The sequence below is a fragment of the Equus przewalskii genome, chromosome 7 (genome assembly GCF_037783145.1).
Source record: "Equus przewalskii isolate Varuska chromosome 7, EquPr2, whole genome shotgun sequence".
NCBI lineage: Eukaryota > Metazoa > Chordata > Mammalia > Perissodactyla > Equidae > Equus > Equus przewalskii.
The window spans coordinates 48,245,853-48,267,004 of NC_091837.1; positions in this window are offsets into that span (position 1 = coordinate 48,245,853).

A 21,152-nucleotide genomic window follows, 5' to 3' on the forward strand; every position below is an offset into this window, starting at 1 on the left:
TTCTCTTAGAATTAATTTACTTCTAATTAATTCTAAGGGCAATCATTCTCAAAGTATGTTTCCAAAGCCAGTGGGCTTAGTGGTTAAGAACTCACAGTCTTGAGTTGGCGTTAGAATCTGGACTCTGCCATTGACTAGCTGTGTGACCCTGGGGGTGTAACTTAGCCTCAGTTTCAGCATCTGCAAAGTGAGGATGGAGTAGAACCTTCCTCAGAAGGTTATGTGAGGATTAGTTAATATAATGCTTAGCCCACTACTGGACATTTCATAAGCACACAATAAATTTTAACTACAAGTATTAGGTTTTGGAGAAAAATGGAGTCTGATGAACTAGATCTAGATTTTGTGGCTTCAGAAATAATAAACACAAATAATAAATAAAAGATTCATAAATAGAATATTTTCAATTTTGGTTTTTCTTTAATACATTTTTCATCTTTGGTGATGACTATAGTTTACCTTCAAATGAGTGCAGAAAGAAAAGTGATGCTTGTTCTAATAGTTTTTTTCGCTCAGACTCCTGCACTTGAAGAGTGTTTCCTGAGTGAGCTGTGTGGGGAGTTTCAGCTTTATTGAGAGAGGCGCTGTGCTAAGTATTTAATAAATACTGTCTCGTGTATGTCTCATGGCTACCCTCTGTGAGGCCAATGTTTCCGGTCAATGTTTAAGATTTATAAGGTTGTGCATATATCATCTATCTTCTAACAAAATGTTCCAAGTTAATATGATAGAGTTGAAAATATGAATTTTGGGGGGGGGGGTTCCACAATTTCCCCTTTCATTTGATCATTCCAGCAATTGAGTGAACACAATGAGAACTATCGTTTGATTACTTCCCATGTCATGCTATTAAGTAATCCATCATGGCTATAGGGCCTGGACTTTTGCTATTACACTTTTTTGCTTAGCAATGGACTACGCACAAAGGCACACACGTTCTACAGACTTACACACACACAGGAGTGTACACCCTCCTAAATTTATTCATAGTAAATGACCAGAAAGTTTTAAGAGTACATGAACGAGTGTACTATTTTCTCTACCCATCCTATCTTGCTTTTAGCACAGTTACATGTGGTCTGCTACTTGCTTAGCATAATGCTCAACAAATTCTTGGTGAACAAAAGGAAATTATATTAAATTCTCTACATCTGTGCAAGAGCCCAACAGTTAAATCTATCCAGGTTTCTCCTCCTTCCCCAGGGTTCTCCTAACAAATTAGTTTAGAGTCACTGACTTACGTCTCCACATTCAGACCATTTCCCTTCCAGCTCACTGATGAACATAGAAGGCCAACAGGCCTCTTTGCCAATGCCTGCTAGGCCCAACCACTAGGACCTGGGGAAGGTTTCTGCCTCCTTTGTTTCTGAGCTGCCTGAGCCTACTGGGGAAGTCATGACTTTAAAAATATTTTCCCCACTCTGAGCGGCGCAGGGGAATCAATCTGGCTTCTTGCAAAGCGGCCTGGAGGAGTCCTGTGGACGCTGCTGGAGGCTCTGACGCAGAGTCTGCCTGGCGCAGAGGGACCACCGCTCCTGCCTCCCCGTAATCAGGCTGGTGGCTGTCTTCTGATGGGGCCACTGTTGTGTTGGGACAAGTGTTCGCTCCACCTTGATGAGGGATACAAGTCTATTTGCCACTGGTGAGCCGTTTGTAATTAACATGTGCTTTGTGGTTTTAATCTTTCTTTAATCTGTAAAGCTATAAAAATTTACAGCGCAATTTTAGAATCAAGAAAAAGCTAAATTGCATAGTTCCGTCCTTAAAGTTAACCTGTTTCACCAGATCAACACTGCAAAGAGAGTGTCTGCAGAGGTTCTTCCTGCGCGGGCCCATTATCTTTTCTCAGTGGTCTTGTTTTCTCCCTTACCCAGAAGTCATTGGAAGCAGGAGAGCCCTCTCGCTGTCACACGGGCACACACAGTGCCCCAAAGAAAACAAACAACACAGTACATGGTATATAACGAAGAGAGGAAAAGAACCTCTTAGGTAAATACCAGGCTACTTATTTTATGATTTTTAAATGTCATTTTTGCTCCAATATTGACTTTTTTTTTTATAGAGGATGAATTATAGATCCTGCAGCACTGGGGGACCAAGTTTTCCTTTCTTCAACACAGCTGGTCAAGTTAAGAATTGAAGTCATGGTAATTAGTTATGAGTTTCTTAGCATCAAGACCAGACTGCCGAGAAAACTCTGCGAGGTGACCCCTCAGGGGAAGACAATGCACCGGGGAAAGAACCAGAACACTCAACAAAGGAGCACAAAACAACTTCCCAATCTTGTTGCTACAAACAGATGTTGCCGCCGCCGGCACTGGTTTACAAGAACGAAATACAATACAATCCTTCACTTGTCTGACCAGGCTTCTCTCTTCAAGAATGGGTTTCAGGCAAATTATTTCTGGGTTGCACAGGCTGGTAAAAGGCAGTGGAATTGGAAGCTATCATCCTCTGTGACCTAAGGGCTCAGAAATGACACTGTGAGAAGTGAAAGGGGTTGAGCTGAGGTCACAGGGAGACCCAGAGCCAGAAACCAGGTCACAGGGAAGGAGGGGGCGGCCAGACTTCCATGAAGAGGTTTCAAGAAACTAGCTAGAGGGAGTGGGTGTGAACTGAGATTCTTGGAGGGAGGTCAGGAGAGGCTAAAGGGAAAGAAAGAGAAACGGAGTTAGTCCCACTCCTACCCTCCCCTACCATCTCAATTGTTCTCTTCGTGCCTGCATAGACAGAGAGATGCAACCTTAAAGAAATGTAGTTTGAATTAGGGAAATTCAGTTTACGTAGACAAAAAGAAGTTAATCCAAACCAATGGGGGGAAGAGCCAGTGGGGGGAAACCCCATTGTTTGTTTTCTGCGGAAGGTTGTTTGTTCATTTTTTAAAAACTGAGTTGGGCGAATTAACTTGCCCTGTTTTCCAACTTGTTTGTATAGGCAAGTAAGCCTACAATACTTTTGTGGTACATTTTGCCCAAAACCATGTTATTCTATTCGAAATTAAAGGCAAATACTGCCACAAACTTATAATTACTTAAATCTTGAATTTGTTGTTCTCTGTCTTCCTTAATCCAACCGCTTCTATAACAAGAAGTCATTTTGGATGCGAGAAGACTACTGAGAGTAGCTAACATTTATTGAAAACCTATTGTCTGCCTGGCACTGCATTTGTAACAATAATACTTGCCAACATGTATAGTGCATCTTAATGTCAGGAACGTTTTAATAGGTTTACATCTGTTACATCATTGGATCCTAAAACAACTGTATAATATGGGTACTATTATTACTTTCTCTTTACAGATGAGAAAACCATGGCCCAGTGAAGTTAAATGACTTACCTCAAAGTTATGTAGCTAGTGAATGACAGAACCAATATTTGAGCCAGATTGTCTGGTTTCAGAGACTGGGCTTTGAATGGCAACACTAATTTATTTCACACTAATAGAACTCTTCAAGGTAGGTAGTGACTATTGTCATCATTTCCATTTTACACATGAGGAGAGTGAGATTCAGAGATGAAATCCCTTAGCCAAGGTTGCATAGTAAGTGGGAGAGCCAAGACTCATATCCAAGCCAGTTTAAATCTCACCTTAAGCAAAGGTAGAGCTGTGGTTGGTAGCCCTACACCTGTGCTTTTCAAACATTAAGGTACACATGAATCACGAGGGGATATTTTTTTTTTTATTTGAGGAAGATTAGCCCTGAGCTAACTACTGCCAATCCTCCTCTTTTTGCTGAGGAAGACTGGTCCTGAGCTAACATCCATGCCCATCTTCCTCTACTGTACATGTGGGCTGCCTACCACAGCATGGGTTTTGCCAAGCAGTGCCATGTCCACACCCGGGATCCAAACCGGCAAACCCTGGGCTGCCGAGAAGCAGAACGTGCGAACTTAACTGCTGTGCCACCAGGCCGGCCCCAGGGATATTGTTAAATGCAGGTTCTGATTCTATAGGCCCAGAGTGGAGCCCAAGATTCTACATTTCCATCAAGCTCCCAGGTGATGTTGCTGGACCACAGACCACCCTGCATGGTAGGGGTTGGAGGTCATGAAACAGAAGGTGTTTCTCTACTGCTCCCCCACCCTCCACAAGTGTATGTGGAGATGGTGTCTCTTGGGTACTTGCCTGGAGGTGACAAATTTAGCTTTAGATTCTGCAGTTTAAAGTAAAATCACTATTTTCTTTCCTAAAGCAACATAGAGACCCATTGACATTCAGGGAGTTTCTTTTCACATATATTTAACCAATTATACTCTTCTTAATTTACTGAAATCCATATACTTATCAAATTCATCCTAAATGTCATCACTTTCTTCATAAAATATCTACTTAAGTTTCTTTTGCATACATTCCCTCTTGATTTGCATTTATGTCCTTTTGTTCTGATCTACCTAATAAACTCAAATTGATCCTCAACCAAAAATTTATAAGACATATCGAGTCCAATATTTCATTCAGATTGCTTCTTAATCACCTACTCTTAGGACTAAATATGGAATCCCATTTTGTCCATTTCTCTTCAATCAGAAGAGCATCCATTTAATTCACTATCTTGAATTTCCTGCATTATCCTTACCTTCCAACTTAGCTCTTTCTTTTTTTTTTTCTTTAAACACCATAACTAGATTCTGAACCTCAAATCTGTATGTCAGTGTGGCTTCCCCAGCCCCTAGAAGGCCATAATACAATATCCTGGAATTCATGCTTTATGCCAAGCCCCCTCGTCAGCCTCACTTCTACTGCCAACTGAGCTGAAAATTGAAATGCTAGCTCAGTCTGCCGAGTCAGACTCTCTTCTTCTGTTGTGTTAACTAATTCATTACTAACCTTAGCTTGAGTGTTTTGCTTACCCAAGAGCAGCTCATATTGAAGAATTTAAATTTCACGTACTATCTCTTTATTCCTTTCTCTCATTGTTCAGACTTATTCAGGGCAGCAATTATCTCCCTCTGGATACTAATTTTCTCCCCCATTTCATGGCCTCCTCCAACAAAGCTCACAGGCACACTACAATCCTTCATTAACTGAAAACATGCAAAGTGCACAAGTCTTTCCAATGGAAAATTCGATGCAAAAGCCAAATGAGGTAAATTGCATTACTTGACACCGCCCTGGGACAGTTTAAACAGTGTTACATATTAATACGCTGCCAAGTCTCAAGATGATGGGAAGATTCTCATCAGAGCCCAAAGCAGTTACTGAAGGAGGGAGACCACCCCTGCCACACACAGATGCAGTCCTGCTAATAACCTCTGACGAGAAATACTCAAGACCATTGTTCAAGTGTGAAAAAAATGACAGAACAGGTCAACTCAGGTCACCACGACTAGGCACGCCCTCAACTTAGTATCTAATTAATACATTCATGATCTTTGTTAAAGCCACACATTTCATTTTATAATCACACCTAGCATATGTATAATTGTTTGTACTTGAAATTATTACTATTCTTATTTTACGTGCGTTACTGTAGTCTGTCACCTAGAAATACTGTCTCACCAAAATCTATTTTTATTACTCCAGCCTTACCATGTTTGAATTATAGTTGTTCTAGGGAATTTCTTTTGGTTATGCCTACAGAGATGGGGCAGCAGTACTTTAAGACAATCTCAGACAAAAGCTGCAGGGTTTTCATCCATCTAAGACCCTAAGAACGGTGTTCCTGGAATAATTTTGACTATTCCTGTCCACTGATTCCTGTCTCCCAGAGCTATAAGGCTGTCAGTTCCTGACTCAGCTTTCCCTGGACTTTGAATTTCAGACTGCCCTTGGAAAAGTTCTGCCCATAAACTGGGAACTCCCAAAACTAATGGCTCAACTCACTGTCCAAGAGGCTGACTTTTCTGAATTGCAGAGCAAATGTGATCACGTAGACCTCGCAATGAAATGTTCATGCCCCTGGACTTTGACGCTGCTCAGCCTCAGTGATCACATTGGGTGCAACAACTTGATTATTTTAATAATGGAAAGCACTCTCCAAACTTCAACATTAGATTGACTTCCTCAATGTTAATTGACCTTCGTGTAGCAAGTGTTTATTATGTGGTCTCACTGTATTGAAACTAGGCTCATTTGGGTGCATCTTGCCTGCAGGAGTAGTCTGAGTGACCACCAGCCTTGTCCTTCAACCCTCTGAGTAACAGATTCACACCACTGTTCAGCACTTCTGCGTATTCAAACTTTGGGAAGGATTCCCAACATCGGGACCTGCAGACACATTAAATGCCTTCATGGGGTCAGGAAGAGTGGCCAAGGTTAATGTGCTCTGGTCCCTGATCTCTTTTCACGTGTCTCTTCTCTATTGTGCTGCAAGCGTCATGTCTGCAGGAATGCATTGTGACCAGAATACATAATAAGAGTCCCACAGCATGTGACTGGCAATGTTATTCAGCAAATAGTCCCAAAGAATGCTAGCCAAGATCTCTTGAGCCCGAGAAAGTCATGAGATCCTGGAGACAATTATCACAATCAGTATGTTCTTCCCTCCTGTAGATGGTAATAAAAGTGGTATTTATGAAACATCGTGGCTGTGGCTTCTGAATCAAGAAATTCCCTCTGTAGAGGTCTCAAAGGGGCTGTGAGCTCTGCCCCAAAGAGCCCTGTGGCCCTTGTCACCAGAACCTGTTAATTCCTCCATGTTTCTGAGTTTGGCAGTGACAGGAGAGTGCTGCATATTTGCCATCACACAGTGGCTGACTTTTTTTCTCTGTAGAGGATCTTCCATGAGCTGGAGTAGCTTGCTGGTCGATATCCTCTTCACCGAGCTGGGTGATGATGGTTAAGCCCACACATGGGCATCTGGGCAACAGTCCCCAGTGGGGAGACATATATGCAAACACATTAATGTATATATTTAATTGGGTTATAATCTATTGACCATAGATACTAAAGCACTGAGCAAGCAATTAACAAAACAGCTTTGACTAAATAAAGTTAGCACTAAATATAGTTGGTTAATTGGTATTTAATATGCTTATTAAATGTCAATTAAGTATCTTTAGCAATGAATTGGTACCTAATTAACTTACTATAGCTATCCTGTTACTTGACATTTGAACAGCTAAATATTCTCTACAAGTTTAATGTTTTAATAAGAAACAAATTATCCATGTATTGCTCATGAATTTTTCAGTTAGTTTAATAGGATTTAAATATATCTCCCAACTTGGATACATGTTTTTCTTATAATCAACTGGTATTTTACATTTCAGATCACTTTTAAACTTGAAGAGCTGATTACATGAGAAGAAAAAGCTGTAGAGTCAGAAACCTTATGTTCTAATGCTGGTTCTACCACCAACACCCTGTGTCGGCTTGGACATACTATTTCTCTGCTCTGAAGCTTCAATTTCCTCATCCGCTATATGGTGTTGAGAATAATAGTTGTAGTTATTGTAAAAGTAAAGTTACATGAGACATATGAAAGCATTTGGATAAGCTAGATATCCTCTTAAAAATAACGATTAAAAATTCTTATGAAGGTTGTGTCTAATCATTATATTGACTGAATCTTCATATTTATGTACAAATTCTCAAGATAATTTATTGTTGGAATAGAAATCCAATGGCACAATTTTCTGAGCTGTCCCTAAATTATAACGTAAACATGTTTTATTAAATCCCCAGCTGCAGAGACACCTGGGCTGCTCTTCAAAACACGCATGCCTTCCTCTTCTGGCTGTTCGCCTCTCTGTCTGCTCCTGCCCGTGATCCCATTTACTTTATGGGTTTGAGCCTGTAGCAAACTGTTGGTCCCTTATCCAGAAATTGTGGGTTTGCGACTGTGGCCCTGTCTCAGTAAACGTTTTCTTTTAAATTTTGTGTTTACTTACCTAGTTTACAGTCTTAACTGAGCTCTGTGTCAATTCCACTCTTTACCTGCATTTGAGGGCTAGTTAATGATTTCTAACCTTAGCAGCTTCTTTATGTCTGTTGGTAGCACACAGCCATGAAAGCATTGTCTTCATTTGTGTTCAGTTGTTTTACATCTTCTGTACTTCGTAAACAAGGCCTCTTGTATTAAACACTTGCAGTAATTTTAGTGCCAATTACCGTATCTTGGTTCACGACACCAGAACCTTCGCACTCATCAAACATTTGCTTGCCTCAAGCTATAAATATGACAAATTAAGTAGAAAAGAGGTGTTTGGTGTGTCCACCTTAGAATTTGTTGTTGGGTCTTTTATAAGTGATTTCATGGCTTGCATTTATTCTATTTTTCAAAGTTTTTATGGTTTCCAACTATGCCCATTATTACTGACTAATTTATAGAGGCTGCAGTCATCCTTGTCGTAGCGGCTTAACCCGGGTTTGTTTCCAGGGGCAATATACATTGTTGAAGTTAATTGTTCCCTAACCGCTTTTCTCCATATGGCAGAGTGAGTCTCTCTGTAATAGCTTTGGAATGATTTATCCAACATTTGTCATTACCCCTTGGATGTGGCTTGGGAAGTCTCACGGATCTTTGTTGGGCCATAGCATACAGCCTAGTGAGTGTATTGAAACTGCTACCTCACACCCACCAATTGCCTTAATTTTATCGCCTGCACCGAGATTAGTTTATAATATTTTCTCCACAAGTGAACTAAATGTTATTATCTTTATTACCATTGTTGATGCTATTGTTATACAGGTGCAAAAATATTCGTATCTCTGCTATTTCTGAATCTTCCCCTGCGGACCTACAGTCAGTGATTAGCCCTACATTAGTCACTCATCGACACATACGGAGTTCCCGATTCATGCTGGAAATGATTGCAGACTTGCCATTCGAAGTCTAACTTCAGACTGAAGTCAGAAGAGACAGGGGATTGTGTGTTACCTCAAAAGGCTGAGGCAGTATAGTGCGGAGTCTCAAGCCAGACTTGGGTCAGAGAGATAAAAGATCTCATTTCCACTCTGCTAGTGGTAGAAAGCGACTTCTTTCCTTCGATTTCTGCATCTGTACACAGAAGAGAAAAAAATCATACTTACCATGTAGAGCTGGTGAGGATTATAGGGAGATGGTATCTTTAAAGCATCTAGTATGACACCTTGCAAATAACATCTCAAAAAAATCAGCTGTTATTGAGATAGGATGCTTTTCTAAGATATCTCAATATTAAGTATGATTTAAGCAAGTAGAAGAACAGGAAGACACATTTAAAAGTATCCTATGGCTTTACTAACATCCAAGGAAAACAATAATAAATGACAGCAAGTCTGTGTGCTGAGTATGTGTTCTGTCCATGAAAACATTAGCCATCCGAGCACCTGGCCTTTTTATTGGTGCTTCCTTAGTCAACTGAAGAAAAGGAAAGAGGAAAAAAAGAATTTATTTTCGTATCCCTGTATAATGAACTGTCTTGACTGCATTGTTGAAACACAATCAAGAAGGTTTGATATTTGTAGAACACATCGTGTTTTGAAATCACTGATATATGTATTCTAACTTGAGTATATCAGGCCACTAGAACAAAGACATTCCAATTTCCGTGTCAAGATGATAACTGGATTATTTAGGTGTCAAAAGCACGAAATGTGCATTAAACCATTTTCTGCCTTGGTATAATGAGATCCTGTATGGGAGATGTATACACAGTAGTCCTGCATAAGTCAAACAGATAAATGTGATCTGCACTAGGGCAACGGAGCAGGGCAAGTGCTTATGAATCAGACGCTTGCGTTCAAAGAGAGGTGGGCTCCCCAAAGCAGACTGCCAAGACAGAGCCTTGGCATGTGTGCTTCAGCTGACATGTGTCAGTTCATTCACAGGGGTTTTTACATTAAAAAGAGGCCTACTTTATGAAACAGGCCATCAAGTGGAATCCATATCACTTCATCACTTTTCACTCTGAGTTTACAGCAGAAATACACATACACATGCACACACACCACACACACCCCATCCTGGGAGTAATTTTAAAGTGATCCAACGACTGCATATTGAGCATCTACTGCGCCCAGGCAGGCCCTGTGCTAGGAGCCAAAGGGCCCTGTGCTGGGCTCTGGGGAGCCAGAGATGAAGAAGACCGGGAGCTTGTGATCTAGCAATGGAGACAGAGGCTTATGTGTACTCATTCCTGCAGTGTGATTCATACGACACCAAACAAAGGGCTCTGGGAGCACAGAGGAGGTAGCAGGCAGTTCTACTAGGCAGTTGGAGTAGGGCGTACAAAGAAAAAGGGAGCATGTTGGTGAAGAAAGCATATTATCAGTTTCTAAGACATAATATTGTTTATATTTCATAATTTATGGAATTTCAACACCAATACCTGTAGAATTTAAACCCTTGGTTTATTCTGCTAAATGTGCCCTCATACTCATTCTTACTGCCACCAAGTAACTATAAGTTACAGTAAAGGTTGAAATAGGCTAGACATGAATTAAAAAGTCATTTTGATGAAACTCTATTTCTTTTTTGAATTGGTGGCTGTTATATCAAAGTGAGTGGTTATTTTGATGTTAAGTGAAGGGATTTGCAAACTAAGAAATTACCTGGTATCATATGCTTGCTATTATCTAAGTCAATCCTCCCAACACCCTGGGGCTTGTCCAGTACACGAACTACTGCAATAGCATACCTACTTGGCATCTGTTTCCAAACGTTTCCCATCACATCCATTTACCACACTGCCTTCAAGGTATGCTTTCCAAAGACAGATCTGTTCATGTCACTCTCTTGCTTCAAAACCTTCGGTTATCCCTAAAGTCCAGCAGAATAAAGTTTAGACAGCCTGTCTAGGCATTCAAGACCGTTTATGATTTGACACCAACCCAGTTTTCCTGTCTCATGTTCTGCCTGTCTTGGTGAGGCTCTCTACTCACACCAGCTACTCACTATTCTCTGAGCCTGTCTTGCCCTTCTGGGCGCCCATGCCTTTGGGCATGCTTATTTATCCCAAAGTCCTCTTGTCTCATTTTCTGCTATGTGAACTTCTACTTTAAAACTCAGTCTACTTGTTACCTTTGTGAAGTTTTTCCTGACCTCGCTCTTAAAAGTTAATCTGATGCAACCTTAGCACATGAACATATTTCTATGGAAGCACATGGACATATTTCTACTGAAGTGGATATCTCACTGTGTTGCAATTCTCATTTATGAACATCTCTCTCTCTCCTTAATTTAAATCACCTTAGGCATCACCAGAACAGGATAATGTCATTCATCTTTATATGCTCATCGGAGAACTTCTTCTGTAAATATATGGTATATAATCAAGGATCATTATCCTCATTTCACAAAAGAAGGATTTGGTCCTCAGAAAGGTTTGCAAACTTGCCTGAGCTCATCTGAGTCATGAGCAGAAGAGCTAATGTCAGACTCTCGGCCATACTTTATAGTGTCAGCTGCTCACCATAATGTCTACAGATTTCAGATTTCCTAAGAATCGTCATTTATAGATTGACTCTTCTATTTTTTTCTTTACCACTGTATTAATTTGCTACTGCCATAACAAAATACCACCGAGTGAGTGGTGTAAAGAACATAAATTTATTTCCTCATAATTCTGGAGGCTAGATGTCTAAGATCAAGGTATCAGCAGGGGGGTTTCTTCTGAGGCCTCTCCCCTTGGCTTATAGATGACCATCTTCTTCCAACGTCTTCACAGGCTCTTCCCTCTGTGTATGTCTGTGTCCTCATTTTGCCTTCTTATAAGGACACCAGTCAGATGGATTAGGGTCCACAGTAATAACCTCGTTTAACTTACCTCTTTAGAGGGCCTATCTCCAATTGCTGGTACTTGGAATTAGAATTTCAACATATAAATTTTAGAGGGGCACAATTCAGCCCATAAGAGGTACCGGATATGTGTCAAACTGGGCTAACCTGGGCAAACTTTGAGGCTGACCCCACTGATGTTCACGAAGTTGGTAACCCATAGCATACGACCCTTTTCACTACTCTCAGGCATTTGTGGTAGGGGAGGGGACGTGAGGGAAACTACTGACACAGTCTTCTTGGACAGCTAATTAGCCGGAGGTGATTATTTATTCATCTCATTTCCTTCTGGTTACTGTAAACATCTCCAACCACCTTGGGTCTTTTACTTCAGGGAAGTCAAAGAAACTGCCCTGTTCTAAATGTCAGGATCCCTATATTAGAACGTCTTGTCTAATATTTGGTTGACTTAAGAGAACAATGCCACAAAGGTGCTTACCACTTTGGTATTTACAACTTTCCTCATCATTTGTGCTCTGGCTGCAAAGGGTTAATATTGTAAAACCAGTGAAGTAAGGAAACCTGCCAAAATTTGCAGCACAAACCAGCAGTGCAACACGAATTCGAAATCCCTTCCCCTGAGTGCCTAAGTCCTTTCCTTAACGCTGTGAATCATGGGATAAAGATTTCGGGTAAAAGCTGGAAAGTTTTCTCTTTATACAGTCAAAAGCCAAGATTTCTCACGCTTTTCTGAGGAAATATATCCTGTAAATGATGACAATATCGGTCACAGCCTTAATGCCACATAAAAGTGAAATTGTGAGACAGACACCTTCCTCCAGTCGTCTCTTTGAGTCCCTCACATGTCCTGACTACTTTTAAATCATCAAGCTCTTTTTTCTCTATGGCAACAGTGAACCCAGAAGGCCCAAACATCTAAAGCATCTTCTCCCAGGGGCTTCTTCTAACTCAATAAGAAAGTTTAAAACTCCCGACAAAGTCTCCTATCTTTTTCTCTCTTCATGTTCCTTTCAGCATCTTCTTTTGAATATTGGAGAACTCAGAGACCAAAGAGACAATGAGCCAGCAGCCAACATGCTATCTAAACAAGGGAGCACCCAACACGTGGTTAAGTTCTGACTTTGTCCAGTTGGGTTAGGGTTCAAAGGTTGGGCACAACAAAATTTTACCAGGGGAATTCAGGCCTAAATAAGTAAGGCCTACATTGTCTAGAAACCTCCGGTCATATTCCCTGCACACTGGCTTGATCCTTTCATGACTGTTTCCACAGCCTTCTTTTCCTTTTTCATGTGTTCATTACATTTCAGCTTATGTTGAAGCATTCTGTTTCTTCACAAATGTCTCTACTTTATAAAACATTCTATTTCTAAGCACATCTGGCAACTTTTAGTTATTTTAAGAAGTCCTTGATTATCCTTTCCTTTTCACAGCTTTCTATATTGGTGAGACTACACTTCTCCCCTTGTTATAGGGGAGACTGTGACCCAGGAATTATGTGATCGGTTATCGGACCTTCTGGTGTCAGGTTAAGAGAATATTGGGGGTTGGGACAGGGGAGGTTAAAACAGAATTTATAAGCCTAATGAGAGCTACTGGCAAGAAACTAACCCGAACAGGACAAGATGTTTACTTATGGATTTTAATATTTTGAAAACTAATCAGGGACAACTGATAAGAAACAAGTATTCTGTAAAGGAAACTGCAACCCAGTGTTGAGAATCATCTCAATAGTCTCTTGATCCTTCTTTTCCTGGATGTGAATCTTTCTACTTCCCTCTTCCCAGATTGAGAATTGTCTGAAGTGGGAATTGGTGGGAATTGCCACCCAGGCCAGGAGCCATGGGAATTTATACGACCTAAGAGGGGACTTATGCCTTTACCGGTGGCTGATAGGTCAGAGGCTGGGGCTACTTCGGGAGAGGAGAAGGTGTTTAAAGGCTGGGGGGCTTGGAGACGGAGAGAGGGGCAACAGAAGGAACAAGGAAGCCATCTCTGTGGAGCTTTCCCGCCTGGAGGATGTCCACACAGGCATTTCCGGAAAGTCTGGGCTCGGGGTTCCTTTTTGGTACAAGGGGACATGTTGGCTTGATCAGGGGGAGTATCACGCCAAATTTAACATTCCCCTCCCCTTGCTCCCCCTCTCTTCTCTGGTCTTGCAGCACTGGAAATGTTGACTCATAAGCTTCTTCTGTCTTCTTTGTAGTTTTAATCCCAGCTGTGTTGCAAACTACATGTTTTATCTTGGGCAAGTCATTCTTACCTCTCAGGACTCGTTTGTTTCCTCATTTGTAAAACTGAGATGACAATACCTACTTTGTATGTTTGTTGTGAGAATTAAATACAATAGCAAAAGGAGAGGACACAACAGCTCGCCTGGTATGCAGTGGGCACTCAATGTGTGTTTGTTATTGAGAATAAAGATGGTTTTCCTCCCAATCCCACCCAACTACCGCATGTGGGACTGTCCCCTGTATACAGTAGGTGCTCAGCAAATGTTAAATAGAGCGGGTCATCAAGCTACACTTTTAGGCTCTGTGTATGGGGGTTCTCTATTCCCTGATCCACTCGTCACTGTCAGACCCCACTTACATACTACTTTCCCTCTGGACACTTGGGAATAACTGTTTATTTGAACTCAGCTGTGGTATCATTTCTCTGTGATGCTCCCTCTGCCTAGACCATACTTTCCCTTTTTTACCCAGTTAATTCCATGCCCTTTAAAACTCAGCTCAAATGTCCCTTCCTCTGGGAAGCTTTCCCTGACTCCTGCCTCCCTTTTCTGTGCTGCCACCACACAAATGATATCCTCTTGTTCTGGTCAAGGTAATTGTCTTTCTACCCCATTAGCCTGAAGGCACCCCTTGTGCACTATTGTGTCCCCAGGGCCTGAGCAAGGGGCTGAGGCAAAGAGGGCAGCCAGTAAAGGGCTTTTGATGACCAAATGCAGGGCTGAATGAATGAATGTGACAATGTGGCTCTTTAATGAAAGAATTTGAGTCACAAGCTGAACCATGTTTCAGTAGATAGAGCTATGCCCACAGCCCACAGACCCCAGGGGGCCTGAAGTCTTTGGCCACAGGGAGGTAGAGAAGGATTCTGGAAAAAGAACTCTTCCTCTTCTTATAAACAGGCATCATGTCAGAATTACTCAGAAAAAAGAACTGTTAAACATCTTGCAAATGGAAGAAACTACAGAAAACAATACTCTCTATTTCACCCAATACTACATCCCTTAGCATTATTTGTGGGGATAATGGATGTGGCACTGTCAGGGCCAGATGGATGTGTCCCTAGAGGATGTGCCAGCCTGGCTATGGGTCTGCAAATCCCGGACTACTGAGAACTACCCAGGGCATACCTTGCTTTCAGGAATCACTGCAAATAGAATGTGACTATTATGATAATCAATTAACAATTGAGTAGTTTAGTAATCTTCCCTTGTAGAAACCCTGCTGAAACAATGATGAATCATCGTGCAGACTCACCCAGGGCCGAAAGATGATAGAGGGGAAAAAAGTAGCTTTGCAGTTTAGACACAAAAAGAAAGAAAGAAAAAAAAAAACTTAGAAACCAAATCCCCCAGCGTGGCTGTCTCTGGAAAATGAATTCCACAGGCACTGACTCCAAGATGTTTTATCGAATGTGCTTTAGACTCATAGGTGATACATTGTCCCTCAGAGTCATTAAAAGGAACCCAGATAGCTGTAATGCAGCTTAGCTTCCAAGAAGTGCAGACTGTCCACACTTGCACTTCCACACAATATATGGTTATTGTTAGATGTGCACATCCCCACATACTGCCTGGATGGGGTCTCTTTGTCCTTTATTCAGATGTGGGATAAGGATGCTTTCAGCACAGCAAGATGACAGCTCTGCCTCCCCACTCAGAGCAGCCCCACAGCCCAAGCACACGAGACAGAAGCGAAAAGTTCCTTTGTTCCTAAAGCAATGCTCCTCTTTTGTCATGCGGGCCCCCAAAGCTAAGGTACATGCAGACCATTTAAAAATAATTTCGATAATTTCTGAAAAACACAATCTCTACTAATTTTTTTGCTAAGTAAGTCTGTTAGGAAAGCTTTATCATCTATTGTTGTGGACACCGTACACTGAAGGCATTTAGGGTCGAGCTTGGAAAAAAAATATCCATGCGGGTTTGTATTTCATTGAAAACAGAATGGTCATTATCCAGAGTCCAGATGACGGCTCCCTTTGTGATACTGCTTTGGGGGTCCAACAAAAACCCTGTCCTTTCTACAAAAGGCTCTGGCCGAGAAATGCTCAAGGGAATGCAACACTGAGACTTCTTAGGCTCCAGGGAGGCAGCTTCGGGTATTTTGTGCTCAGGTTGCTGAACCTCCGAGCAGGATCTCACTTCATTTTTTGGCAGAGAGGGCAACGAATATTGGTAATTGAAGATTTGCCCAAACGGAAGCCAACAGGGTGGCAAAGCTTATTGATCCCACTGAAGCCCTGGCCCCCAGGGAGTGCCTGATTACATCTTAATGTTTTTCTAATGTGTCTCAGCATCACAGCAGTAGACATTTCTTTACAGAGAAACCGTGCAAGGCGTTGTACATCCTGGGTGGGGAGGGTAATTCGTGTCCCGTGGAACTCAGCTTCTTTTGGAACCATTTGAAGAAGCCAATATTTTAAGACAGAGATACTTCTGAGTAGAACCCTTTCATTTTGCACACTCACCCTCTTTTCCAGACTGACATGTCTAGCTACTGTGGTGTGTGGGTGTGGGTGATTTTGTGCTAAAATGATGACACAAGTGGTCTTTTCCATTCCTGTTATGAGCAATTATAGAGTAAATAATTTTCACCTTCTATTCCAAAGAATTTTGGTTTCTCATTCATGACATACCAATTAAAACAGTTGAACTTATGTTTTTACATAAAAGCACATTTTAAGGATTTATTTTAAGCATGAAATTATCACCATTATTATTTCCTTCCACCACACATTTCTGATGACACTTAAACCAACAACTCTATGGGAGGGACCAGCAGATGTCACTGTAGTTCTGTTCATTCATCTTTTCTCTTGACGAGATTCTAGTTGTATCCTTTTGGGTTCAGCCGATCACATTCCTTATTTAATCAAAGCATAATGCATCATAACATTTGTAATTCATGTTGTTGTTATTCTTTCATTGTGTGAGGAATTGGATACATATCTTTGCAAACAGAGATGCAAGCTAAAAAGTGACCCAGACACCCCCAGCGAGGGGTGGAAATCAGAGGCCCTGCTGGAGAGCCATGATAAGACACAGGGACAAAAGAGCAGTGAAGGGCATCTGCACACGGACTCTTCATTCTGATGGACAACCTCAGGATTAAAGACAGACACATTCCTTCCATTCTTATGGAGGGCTTCCAGGGAGCCTCAGCCAGGAGACAGTTCTGGGTGTGATGCAGATCCCCCGTCCCGATGGCTGGGGACTACTCAGTCAAGGAGAAGGAGGGAAGGAGTTGGAGTCTTTAGGGATGAAGTCCCTGGGGTACAGCATTCTCTGAATTAAGAAAAAATCACTGCACTCTTGGGTGAAAAGGAAGATCCATGTGCTAACTTCAGGGTTTTGGTTCAGCAGAAAGTATGATAAGTTTCTGGGCAGTTCAGTGATTGAGGGAGAGAGGTTGACCACAAAATGAAGAAAGTAGGACTATCTGCCTGCCTGTGCCCTCCAAACAGGCAGAAAGGAAGTCAATGTCAAGTTTGAAAAATCAAAAAGGCCTTCTTTTTAGAAATAATTACATTAATCTTTTGAGGGATAGAAAACTTTGTGGTACTTATTTGTAGTAACTTTGTATGTAACAGGCAAAGAACATGGGTGGACAATTGTATGTCAGTCAATCACAGAGACTGTAAAGATCACCCGGGAATAGGTGAATGAAGCCCTAGATCCTGTGAACAAAGCCACGTCAATGGAAGGAGCCATCTTTAACGGAAGTTACTCTATCTTTTCTACTGCCCAAATCATCTAGCACCCCGCTAGCAAAAGCTGGGATTTTACGGACTGGTGTCCTTTCTAGATAGACACACTTGATGGAAAGGACGTGCCTGGGATGAAATCTTTGTGTTCTCGCCAACAGCCATTCACCAACTTGCCAGCTGGGTGAGGGAGCCACCTTGGAAGCAGCTCCTCCTGCCCCAGTTGAGCCTTTGGATGACTGCAACTCCAGCCGACATCTTGAATGCACTTCATGAGAGACCCTGAGCTAAAACCTTCTGGCTGAGCTGTTCCAAAGCTCCTGAACCCCTGAAACTATGAGAGATTACAAATATTTTTTGTCGTTTTAGAGAGCTAGGACTAGGGTGAGGCAAGCCAGGAACCTAGAGTACAAAATTTAAGGAGGCACTCGCTCCCAGGGCCATGTGAGTGCATGGTCACTAGCCACACCCTAGTCCCAGACCTGTTCTTTCAAGTGATTAAATCTTGGGGTAGTTTGTTACTAAGCTATAGGTAGGTGATACCTTCTCCTCCCCCTCCTCCTCTTCCTCTTTCTTCTTTTTTTGCTCCTTTGTTGAATTGCACCCAGAGAGGTTCATTCTGACCTCCCAGAGGTTTGTCACTTATTTCTCTCCATGCTTCCTGTTACCAGAAGCTGTGCTGTAGCTAACCTCTTAGAGATACCTCCTTTTGATTTAGAGTCCAATATTGTCGTCCTTTATGCCAGTCAATTAATTCAGAAAACAAAAGAGCCACAACCATCATGCATTTGCTACTTTTCTAGTATTGATACACATTAATGGCAACTTTCTCAGATACTATTATATCAAGAAGATATTAAAGCCTCTCTCTTACCACAGGTTGTGATAGTAGAGAACGTTTTTCATGATGTGAAACAATGGGTTTGTGGTTTAGGACACAGCCTGGAGTCATGCGGGGATGAAGTAATAGCTGAAGTTAATGTAGGTCAATAAGAACCAGAAGCTTTTCCGTAAAGACACGGTGGCCAATGACAAAGACTTTAGTGAGAGGATCAAGGACAAATATCTAATTCAAAACTGTATAGCAGCTAATTTGAACACTTGCTCACACTTCTTGAAAAGAGGTTGATAGATATCACCGTGTGACTTAACCTTTTCTGATCACTTCCAGAATGCATCAATATACTCAACAGTGCCAACAATAACAACACACCTCCTCAACCCATTTTTTTTTATTTCAGAAGACTCATGGGAATACAGAGTTTTAAATGAAAGACACGCCACTTATTTAATTCTTTTGCCTTTTGGCAAGTTTGAATTTCTCTGTATTTTTTTGTCAGAGATCATACTTCCACAAACCAAATGCAATTCAGGATTCTTTTAGATCCATTTACACTACTAAGGTGTTATAGAATATAGTCAAAATATTATTCAGACCAATTATTACTTAGACAATGTAGATTATAAAATTTTTTTTTCGTTAAATACGGCTCAGATGTGCTAAGAGTTGATGAAAATAAAACTGAGGGTACCAGCATGTTCTCTCTCCATTTGAAAGAGTTAATACTATGTGTATCTTATCAACTCTTAAGACAAAGGAAACTCTTAGAAAACGCTGAATTTTATTATAATAATAATAAAGAAGAAGAAGGAAGAGGAAGAAGACGAGGAAGAAAAGAAGAAGGAGGTGGAGATAGAGCTGGAGGAGGAGGAGGAGAAGGCAAGGACAGAAGGAGAAGAAGAAGAAAGAAGGGGGAGGAGGAGGAGGAGGAGGGGGAGGAGAAGAAGAAAAATAAGCAACAACAGCACCAGCTGACATCTATTAAGCATCAACCATCCAGGCACTGTTCTAAGTGCTTTACATGTATTAACTTGTTTAATCCTCACAACAACACTAGTGAAAGATCCTAGTGTTATACACATAATGCAAGACAGGACACCGAGGCACACGGAAATTGAGTAACCAGAGATCACATGGCCAATAAGTGGCAGATTCAGAAAGGTTATTCTTGACGCTACCAATGAGACACTGTAGGTCTCCCTAGATGTTCTGTTAATGTCCCTCAGTACTGCTGTTGAAGTCCTTGAGCATGGCCATTTCTAGAAGTGATGCCTTACTCAGCACAACTCAATGGCCTGTGGCAGACATAACGATAAAGGCTAGAGTGGGGAGATGCAGAAGGACCGTCATTCAGAATGGGCAAAAGAAAGTGAGCTCATCCCACAAGAGTAGTTCAACAATAGCTTCAAGCAACATGAGATGGCTTAGAGAATTTGATAATTAGCATCAACAAAAATACCAGTTTGTTATCAGAGATACTTTTGACCGAGGCAGGGACGTCAATATTTTTCTTTACACCCATAGGTATAGCCACCAACGGCAAGGAGTCTTTGTGGGTGACAAAGAATATGGGGAAGAGATTATTTTGTACTTGAATGACAACTTCGGCATCAGCCCTTCCACAGCTAGAGTGTAAGCTCTTTGAAGGGAGGGACCATCTAACCTTTGGCATCAAGCACAGTGTCCAGCCCCCAGTAACCATTCAAATATGTTGACCTGATATTTGAGTAGGAAGAATGAGTATATACTCACAGCTAATGAACCACAACAGGAACAAGAAATAACTCCAGCCTCGGGCCCCTAGGCTTTGGTGCCGGAAACCCCTGAGTTCAAGCCCAGGCTCTCTCACTTGCTTGGCTGTTCAATTAGAGAAATTACTTAATCATTCTAAACCTCAATTTCCTTACTTATAAAAAGAGAGCAATTGCAATATGTATTTCAAGAGCTATTTTGAAGATGCAATTATGAGGTAAGAGTTGAGAACATGGACTTTGGAGCAGACTGCGTGGGTTTGAGTTCTTACTCTGCCTCTTAATTAGATACATAACCCTGGGCAAATTGTTTAACCTTGCTGTGCCTCAGTTTCCTCATCTGTAAAATGTGATAATAATAGTACTTACCTCATGGGGCTTTTGTGATGAGTAAGTAAATGAATACACATGAAAAGCTTAGAACAATGTCTGGCACGTAGCAAGTTCTACTTAAATATTTGCTATTAGAGTTAGGTCACAGAAAGCTTTTAAAGCTCATGGCACAGTGCCTGGCACACTGAAAATTCTCAATAAATGGTTGTTATTGTGTTTTTTACTGGTAATAGTCAACATTAGCTGGAAGAAGGGGGGGCTGTCTATTGTGAAATATGAATGAATTGCAAATTGGTACATTGTTGCAACTTTAATAATGCTCTTGTCGATATCCTTGAATGACACTCTAAATTCAACTGTTTGCTCATCAAGTGGCTGTTTCCTGGGATTTTTTTAGTTTCTTTTGACATCCTGTATTCTTCCAGCTAACGTCACAGGTTGATTTGTTTGTGATGATCAGTCAGTAATGATCAGTGTTGAACGTTAGCCACAGTACAAATATCCTCTGTGTTTTATGGGCTACATATTTGGAACTTTAGCAATACTTATCTGGAGGACTGTTCCTTACAGGCACACACTCTGATTTTATTGTGCCCATTTTTCTCAAACGCAATTTTTGCCTGCAGAGC